This window comes from Garra rufa, chromosome 16 (genome assembly GCF_049309525.1).
Source record: "Garra rufa chromosome 16, GarRuf1.0, whole genome shotgun sequence".
In the NCBI taxonomy this organism is placed as follows: Eukaryota; Metazoa; Chordata; class Actinopteri; order Cypriniformes; family Cyprinidae; genus Garra; species Garra rufa.
The window spans coordinates 23,382,242-23,391,926 of record NC_133376.1 but is presented as its reverse complement, the minus strand read 5'-3'; the positions used below and the strand labels follow the sequence as shown (position 1 = coordinate 23,391,926).

At 36.1% G+C, this 9,685-nt stretch overlaps 2 protein-coding genes across 2 annotated transcripts in view; one reads left to right on the top strand and one right to left on the bottom strand.

The window, feature by feature from the left end:
- Nucleotides 1–9,685, bottom strand: part of macrod1 (mono-ADP ribosylhydrolase 1) — a 96,259-nt gene that overhangs the window by 48,301 nt on the left and 38,273 nt on the right. The window lies entirely within an intron of this gene.
- flrt1b (fibronectin leucine rich transmembrane protein 1b) overlaps nt 2,356–9,685 on the top strand; it is a 29,214-nt gene continuing 21,884 nt past the window's right edge. Inside the window, exon 1 of the mRNA XM_073821128.1 lies at nt 2,356–2,479. The gene's annotated coding sequence lies outside the window, so the exon portion shown is untranslated. The remainder of the gene's footprint in view (nt 2,480–9,685) is intronic.

Genomic DNA, 9,685 nt, shown 5'->3' with positions numbered 1-9,685 from the left:
ATGTGAAAAATGTCCCTTATAACTGGCTTTGAAGGGTCACAATTAAGGATGAAAGCATTTTTGCTAATTACCATCTGACATGTTAAGGACTAAAACAATCATGGTTTTAGTTTAACTTCTAAATTAAAAACTATTTTTACAAAAATACAATCTGTGTATTTTTAAGCTAAAAAATAGACCTATAAAATGTGAAAATTGTTTAATTTGTTATCATTTAATTGTCATGAGTAACACATGAGCAGTAGGTAAATGTTTGTTTTGTAACAAGATCAGTGTAAAATCAATGTAAAACCAATTTCATTTAGTCCGTTACGGAGTTGAGGAAAAAAGGTGTCTAAATGCTTGAGGTGGGAAAATATTACTTTTTTTAAAAGGTTTGATATGTGCCTAATGAAGTGGGGTATGTAGAAAATGAATTATATGTACTTGAAAACAATATAACGTTATATTCCAAGTTGAAATATTACCGAAGCCAGGGCTGCCAACTCTCACGCATTCAGCGTGAGACTCACGCAATTGACACTTTTCACACGCTCTCACGCCACACATCCATTTTCTCACGCAGTCAAAAGCACCCTCAGTTAAAACTGTAATACTATAAGATATTGGCTAAACAGATTTGGCAAAAGCTCCAGTGCGTATTTGTGTTTGTGCTCTGGAAATCGCCAAAAGACAACGTGTTTTCGTAGCGCTGAGCAATGTAGCCAATCACAGACATATATGTTGATCTAGAACGCCTGTGATTGGCCATTGCGTTCTGAATTCACTCACCTCTAAACGCCAGATTGCACTTGCCAGTCCTCTCACTGTAAATAAGCGGTTCATTGATAATAAAAGGACTTTTGCGATTAACTGAAGCGACACGTTTTAGTGATTATCAAGGAAGGGCTATTGCGCACTCCAAGGCTACATATAATCCGTTCAGAATTTGAATAAAAGTTTTGTTTTTCGTCCTCGAGAGTGATAAATCTCATGAATGAAGGATTCTTTTTCAAAAATGAGAAAAATTTATTTTCTCAGAACAGCAGACTAATATATCAACAGCAAAATATTTGAATTTTTCGTGTCAAAAAAAAAAAAAAAAAAAAAAAAAAATTATATATATATATATATATATATTATACTTTTATAAATAATTACAGCCGCATTTAAATATAAATATAAATATAAAAATATAAATATAAAAATATAAATATATATATATATATATATATATATATATATATATATATATTTATATTTTTATATTTATATTTATATTTAAATGCGGCTGTAATTATTTATAAAAGTATAATGACTAAATCTTGCAATTCTTTCACTGTAAATTTGCGTTTCTTGTTGTGGTAAAAAGTGAACAGTTTTGCAGCACTGCAAAAGTTACTTTACATCATTTTATGATAAAAACAGTATCACACACTGCTCATGCGAACGTGTGTAGCATCTTTGCTTGTATCAAGATTAAAATGCAGTGTTTAGTTCTAATTTTCAATGTATTTTTTTTTATTATTATTATTATTAAAAATGTTTAGTTGTAGTAGCAGCCTCTGCAAAAACAGTTTCATGGCCAGGAAAAATATTTATGGTTGGTAAATTTTCTCAAATCACCAAAACATGTAGAAAACTGTAGAAAAAGGTAAAATAACATACCGGTGAAATACTTGTTTTTATTTACTTTACAGAATTGTTTTCAATATTACTGTTGTTAATATAAAATTATTATTATTGTTGTTCTTTCTAATTCTTTTTTAATTCTAAATTGTTTGGTTTCTAAATATACCAGTGTGAGAGTAATTTAGACTGAGACACCATATCACACTAAAAAGAGGATTGAGTCCCCTTTAAACCTCATCAAGTCAATTGACCAGCTTTTTTCTTTGTTTAGTTTGCACACTGAAACTGTATTGGAGCTCTTAATTGTGAACTCTCAAAGTGCACCAGATAGATGAATTTAACTGTAAAATGTACAAAATTTTCTTACGGGGGAGCATGCCCCCGGACCCCCCTACAGGGACGGCTTTGGGAATTCTCACTCCAAGCTGAAGTCAAAAGTTGGCAGCCCTGCCGAAGCCCAGAAATGATCCATTTACTTTTTACAAACGCATACGCGTAAGGTATATATTTCGTCATTTTATAATTAACACATATCGACAATATACTATTGAAAGATGGATGTTGTTTTGTTCGTAAAGTGATCTGTTAAAATCCGTTACTCCGCTGAGGAGATGAAGGGGTGGAGTGGCGCGAAAGAGAGAGAGCGCGAGGCGCATCGCTCTGAGTGACAGGAGAGAGAGAGAGAGAGAGAGAGAGTCGGAGCGCGCGCGACGGTCACAGCGAGCCTGACTGACTGAAGATTGAGACGGTTAAAAACACAGAGAACGGGACAAGTCAAACCCACTGAAAAAACACGATCTAGACAAGAAGAAAATAAACATTTCACAGAATTTAAACAGAGGAAAGATGCCGTTTACCCCAGACTGAGGTATGTTGCTCTAAACACTTCTTTATATAGCTACTTGTTACCAACGGTCAGTCTGAGACGGCTGAGGTTCATTTATTTTCTGGTCTGCTCAACTCCGACTTCAACTGAAATGAGGTAGAAATATGCTTTTTTATATACACATTACAAGCGCTGTTTAGAGAATAGCCTACTGAATAGCCTGAAAAAAAAATAGCCTATATTCTGTCTGAATGCGTAGCCCTCTAATTTGTCTTTCATTTGTTTGCTCTTAAACGCCTATTTAATCAGTCTGAGGCGGCAGCCACATAGGATTTAAATGCAGGCGCTTTGAATTAAGATTCTGGATTGGGACTCTCACTCATTTATTTTAATGACCTGTTATTAAACGCGTGCGACTGTGTATAGTGCCTAAACGCGCTTGTTTGCTCACGACGGCTATTTAAATACTGGTAGCTAGACAATCTGCTGAAGATTTGCATTTGTTTTTGTAACTTTCAAACCTGGTGCAGAGTTTGCACAGGAGTTCAGGGCTATAGTGCATCCGCGTGTATTTGCACTGCACTTTCTCTCATAATCGGTGTAAAGACACTGTAATACAGTAGAACATCTAATAACATCATTGGATATTAAAAGACATTTTATGGCGCAGATTACAGACATTGCACTGCAGTGTGATTTCAACTGAATCAGAACGCATTTTATAGCGGTTGTAAATGAGAACATGATGCTTGAGTTATGACTTACTTTTATAGTCTTTCTATGGGTATATCCTGTTGTTTAAATTAATGCTCACAGCTCACAGTAAAGTTCTCCTTTTACCTCTATTTAGTTTTTCAATGACACATCTGTGCAATGAAAAAGATGGAAAGAAAGAAAAAGAATTGCAGTTTTGGGTTGCATCTTATTTATGAATGCCAAAGGCACTCCTCTGTAAATCTTCAGGGAAATCATCTTGATTTCTGAAGGTGCAGTAAGTACAGAGCGAGGGAGAGCATGTCTGTGTGTCTGTGTGTGTGTGTTAACATGGTGGCAACGCTTCTATATTTTATCATATTTCCTTATTTCTCATATTTTTTTCCCCTGCCCTGTTGGTGACAGCCAGGAAACAGTGGGGGTTTTGTAGAGTTGCCAGCATGACTCCATAGCCATGCCAAAACAGTGGGGCCAGTATGTAACAAACACACTTTACACTGCATGAAAGAAGTACAGCAAGGCCTGCATCATCATCACTCACACACACACACACACACACACACACACACACACACACACACACACACACACACACACACACACACCCCCCCCTTCACACAGGCCCTGCTACCCCAAAACCATTTTATTACAAGAGTAGCACCACAACTACCCTTACACTTCTTTTCTTTTAGGCATGCACATTTGAGCCATTTTTATTGCATAAAAACAATGCATACACCTTATTCTTCAATGCGGAAGTACATTATTCACTATAGGGAAATAAGGAGAAGAAGAACAATGTGCATTAAACAGTAAAACTGTTTGCACTACAAACCAGTGTGTTCATAATTAAGATAATAAATTAAAATAATATGGTAAGACACATCAATTTGCAATATCAAGCAGCAAAAGCTGGACGTGGATGAGACCGGAAGCATGACCCGCGTCCGCTCTTACGGGAAAAATAAGGTGGATACATCAACCATAAAACTTTTAACAAAAGAAAATCTAATCAAATTTAAGCAGCTGAAGTCCATCTTGTCGCACAAAAACAGGATGAACTACATCAAGAGTGAGACATTCAGGATTAGCCCAGTACTTCAGACCCAACTCAACTCACACACAGCAGATTACACAGACTTAGAGAACATCAACTCTAACGCAGATTAATATGGTGGTCAGATGCAGATGAGCAATGAAAGAAAGAGAGCAAGAGCCGGAGAGCAACACAGCTCAGTAAGAGAAAATTCACGAGAGATTAAATCTGGTTATGGTCTAAATATTTTTTTTACCCTTTCTGTTGCAACCATCTGAAATTAAATAAAACAAACACATGAAAAAAAATGTAATAGTAACATCATTTACTATTAAGAAAGCAAATTATCTATATTTTTAGGTATAGTGATTTGTATTTATTTTCACTGCAGATACAGCTTAAAATATCTGTAAAAATCATAGGCAGATCTCTAGGCAGCAGCTTTTGTTGTTTTAGAATTCTCAGTTGGGCCTGTGAGAGTGGCGTGTGTGTCAGTGGGGTCACTCTGCAGTGGGTTGCATGATAAAAACAGCACTACAAATTACAACAGGGATGAAGCAGCTTCACAACTGATTTTCTATATATTAGGGATGTAACAATATCAAAATCTTACGATGCAATAATATCTCGATATGACGTCCACGATACAATATTTATTGTGATATAAAAAAAGACAAATTTTGTACATTTTAAAGTTAAATTGTTCTATCTAATGCACTTTGAGAGTTCAAAATTAAGAGCTCCAACTGATGTTCTTAACTGAGAAAACTTAAGTGAGAAAAAAGTCAGTGAATTGACTTAAACTTTAAAGGGGACTCAATACTCTTTTTAGTTGTGGTACACTGTCTCAGTATGAATTACATTCACACTGGTGTTTTAGGAAGCCAAACAAATTAGAATATAATTATAAAAATAACAATTTTGAACAATAACAAATTTCATTTTATTCCTATGACAGTAATAGCCATATATTGTAAAACAACTGCACTGTAAAATAAAGGAAAATGAATATTTCATAACCATATTATTTATGCTTTACACTACAGCAGAGAAATCACAATACTTCTTTCCTAATTTCTACACTTGAAAGAGATATTTTGAATTTGGACTGTAGTAACATTACTAGCTGTCAGCAATTCATGCTGCACTTTTATTTTGATGGAAACGCAGTTGAGCTTTTATTTTGATGGAAAGCTCCAGCTTCAGTAATATGCTAATAACATTAGTCACGTAAAAAATAAAGCATAACTGGTCGCCGTTGTGTTCTCAAAGGTGCGCTAAACTCACAGCACATGCAATAAATGAGCTCACTGCTTTCATTGTGAACTTAGCCGTTCTGAGGAACTGAAAACACTGGATCTCGAGCTGATCACCTGAATGAAGTGCGCACTTCGCTTTGAAACGTGCAGCGAAAACAGACTTGATGAGGCCATATTGTGCTTTTGATTTTAGTTTGTTTGACAGACACTGTGCCAAAGCATAATGGACCAAAATACAACTTTAAAGACCTTTTATGTTAGAATAAGAAGTTTAAATATATTTTAAAAAGTACACTTTTGCCTGGGAGACCTATCGTTTCATATCGTCATATGACCACGATAATATCAAGACAGTTTTGCTATTGTCATGCCATGACATTGATAATACCGTTACATCCCTATTGTAAGCAATAGTGGAAAGTGTAATACACAAAAAGACAGACACAAGCTATGAGCTTTCTACATGCTCACTGTTATTGCAGCTAGTTCACTATAAATTATTGACCACCACAGCCTTTCTAATGAATTGTTTTGTCAAAACACTATGGTGGTTTTTAATGTAACATTTAATGTACTTTAACATACAAAAACTGCATGTCAGTGGAGAATAGAGGAAAAAGTTAGACGTGCCCGGTGAGTGGTTTGAGGCTGGCCGACAAAGCGATTCATGATCTAACGATCACCACTGTTGCTAGAGCAACTTATATTCTATCAGATATTGGGTACAAGAAAGGTTTTTTGCTGTTTGCAGAGAAAAATGGCAAACAACACACAAATAACACATAGTCATATTCCTCTTACCTTGGCACTACATTCAGAGCAGCAACAATCACGCAGTATTTTGGTATGGCGTTAGAGTGTCCATTCAACATCCAAGTACTTCTAAAATGGCAATAATACAGTGTTCACTCATGTTTTTTTAGCCTGGCAGCTGTAATAATCTCACACTTGATTTCCCAGACTCCCTAGCATTACCAAACACTTGTAATCTGGAGCTTTTAACAGTGCACTCAACAACACAGTTATAAAGTGTGCTTTGCCGTTTTTGAAAATTACTGCTACTTGCAATGCATAAATACATCCATGGTGGTGATCTGACTCAGTTGAAAAAGATCTCTGTTCAGTTTTTGATGAGAATGGTTCTGTTCAATAATCCTGTTAAAGGTCCACTAAAGTGCTTTGAAAAATCCAGTGTTATTCTATGTGTTGACGTAATTTCAACTGAAACAGGAAAACAGGGTGGAACATATCAAGCAGTCCTGCCCTCTTTTTAAAATAGCCAGTGGGGTTTCATTTATATCACAGCTTGGGACACAGCCGTACACTGTAGGGGTTACTTGATTGGACAGAAAGTTTGATGAGAAGCTGAAGTGCAGGGTGATGTCATCAAAATCGTTGATCCATATTGGCAAAGTTAGAGACTGTAAAATTTATATGCTTATATCTTCAGAATGTGAATTTTGTCATTGTTTTGGAGCACAACAGCTTATAGATAACCTTAAGGCTAACATATTCATACTAAAAGCCATTAAACTTCAATTCTGATTTCATGGGGACTTTAAAACTTAATCTTGGTTGCAGTAAGGGGTGGGTAATATGATCATCATCGTGATATGTGACCCTGGACCACAAAACCAGTCATAAGGGTCAATTTTTTGAAATTGAGATTTACACATCATCTGAAAGCTGAATAAATAGCTTTCCATTGATGTGTGGTTTGTTAGGATAGGACAATATTTGGCAGAGATACAACTATATAAAAATCTAAATATTAAGAAAATCACCTTTAAAGTTGTCCAAATGAAGTTCTAAGCAATGCATATTACTAATCAAAAATTAGGTTTTGATATATTTACGGTAGGCAATTTAAAAAATATTTTCATGGAACATAATCTTTATGATCTTTAATATCCTAATGATTTTTGGCATAAGAAAATCGATAATTTTGACACATACGGTGTATTGTTGGCTATTGCTACAAATATACCTGTGCTACTTATGATTGGTTTTGTGGTCCAGGATCACATTTATCAATATGAGTAGATTTTCGCACATTAACAAAACATATAATTGTTTTCTGCTGAAAATAATGGTTGTTATCATTATTAACATACCAGTGATTTGTCATAATTCTTATCATCATAATTATATCATTAGTCAAAAACTAATTATATACAACAACAAAAACAGTGCTACATTTGGTGATTCACATTTTAAATCATCCCCCTCATTTCCTTCATTTCCTTTTAATCATGGGCAACATAAACATAACATGGCAACAACATCAAGCGTTTTAATTTTTCCCCTTTTTATTAAGTGCTTCTTTTCATAATGCCAGAAAGTGCATGTATACACAACATCAATGATCACAATCAAACCACACTTCTGAAAAATCAGCGAAATCTGAACGAGGTTATGACACCAATACTCTTCTTTTAATGCACTTACTCTAATCTTATAAAAGACTCCAACGGAATCATAATTTGTAAGTTATTGATTCATTATATATTACAGTAAGGAGATTGATGCACAGCTCGAGAGAGCTCTGAGCTCTTAGTAATGTCCTTTTTAAGGGCGGAAATGCAGTCAGACTCGTCTTGCTCTCTGGAGAGGGAACAGCACTCATACAACAATGAGTGTTTTGTCTTATCCTCTGCCAGGCCAGGGTTGTCATAGACACAGGACCTACGTCAGTGTCGTTTATTAATCAATGTGGCCGTTTTGGTCATTGACACAAAGTAATTTTTTATTTCGCCTCAATCAAACGCTCTTCTGTTAGACACAGGTCTGATGGGCCTCTCCTGCCGTGAACAAGTCAAGAAAAGACGGCGTTGTCTGAAAGGAAGTATGATAGAGGAGATTGTGTCTGGGGCAGGCTGAGTTTATAGGTAAAATGGGTCTCAAAGAGTTGCCTGTATAGCTCTAGAATCAATGAAATGGAGGCAATATGAATTAAGTGAATGTGGCTCTAGATAATTGGACTAGGTCTGAAAGGGGCCCGGAACCGTCTGAATAGATGGATTTTATTATTCCACGCAAAAACCAGCTGCAAGCTCTGAAATAGGCTTTGATAATGCTACTAGTTTTGAAGTACTGCTAATTTTAGCATGTGGCAGGTTAATAGAGTGAGTACGGACATACAAAATCACTTGCGTTCAATGCCTCGACTGACACAGAGCATGCATATAGACTGCTTTGATTGAAAGCACGTCCATTTAAACCCTGCAGCCTTCATTGAAATTACATAGCTTATCAAACACATGCTTGTTAAATCATTACAGCTCATTTATAATTTACATGCACAGAGACCCATTCAAGCAGAGCTACAACTTTTTATTTTTGTGCTCGGTTACTTAAAGTGATACAGTGTAGTGTGGGAAGAACGCATAAATGCACGGACGTGTTTGCGCGCAGCGTGGTGCCTTGTAGTTTGGCTCTAAATGAGCTATAAAAAAAACAAATGCACAGGCCTCCCATAGGAAGCCAAACACTGCTCGGCTTAGCAAAGATCGCTTCTGAACATGGTTCGTTTCACTCTCCGCTCGGTGAGTGGGGTTTGTCGAACATGTGGGCAACTTTGTTCACTGACCTAAATGCATGAATTGTCTTTATATAAAAAGTGGCACTTTTTATTCACAGCACAGTGGAGGCTGTTTATTACGACATTTTGCTCTCTCTTGCTATGTGAAATGCTGATAAGAGAAATTTACCCACATTAAGTCAAATTCAGACAAACCTAATTATTTTTCTTCCTGTGTGTATGCTCTGCTTTTGAGTGTTTGTGTTTGATGTTCATAAGCACTGGCTGAGGGACAGCAAGAGGTATGATTGGTTGTTTGGATGTGATTGCGTGTGTGTATGTGTGCTCGAAGACAGAGAGAAATAGAGCAGTGAAGTATCCAGCACTTAAATTGTCTGCTTATTTCCAGTGACTGCATCATTTACAAAGAAACTGAGAGCATAAGAAAAGAGAATAAAAGGGCAAAGGAGAAATAGGAGTGACATGGTCATCCAATGGAGGAATGCTATATTGAAAGGGAAAGAGAAGCTAGTTGAAATGCATCACCAGAAAGTGATTTACGAATGTCAGTGTTCAAGTATAATTCTAATAAAAGCCCATCTCATCCAGCTGGAAGGGTGGACTGTATACATGGGCCATTCTACAGAACTGGTCCAAAGTCAGAGTTGGAAACGTCTTGAAAGAATTGTCTTTTTCCAAAAAAAATGTATGCAAATTGT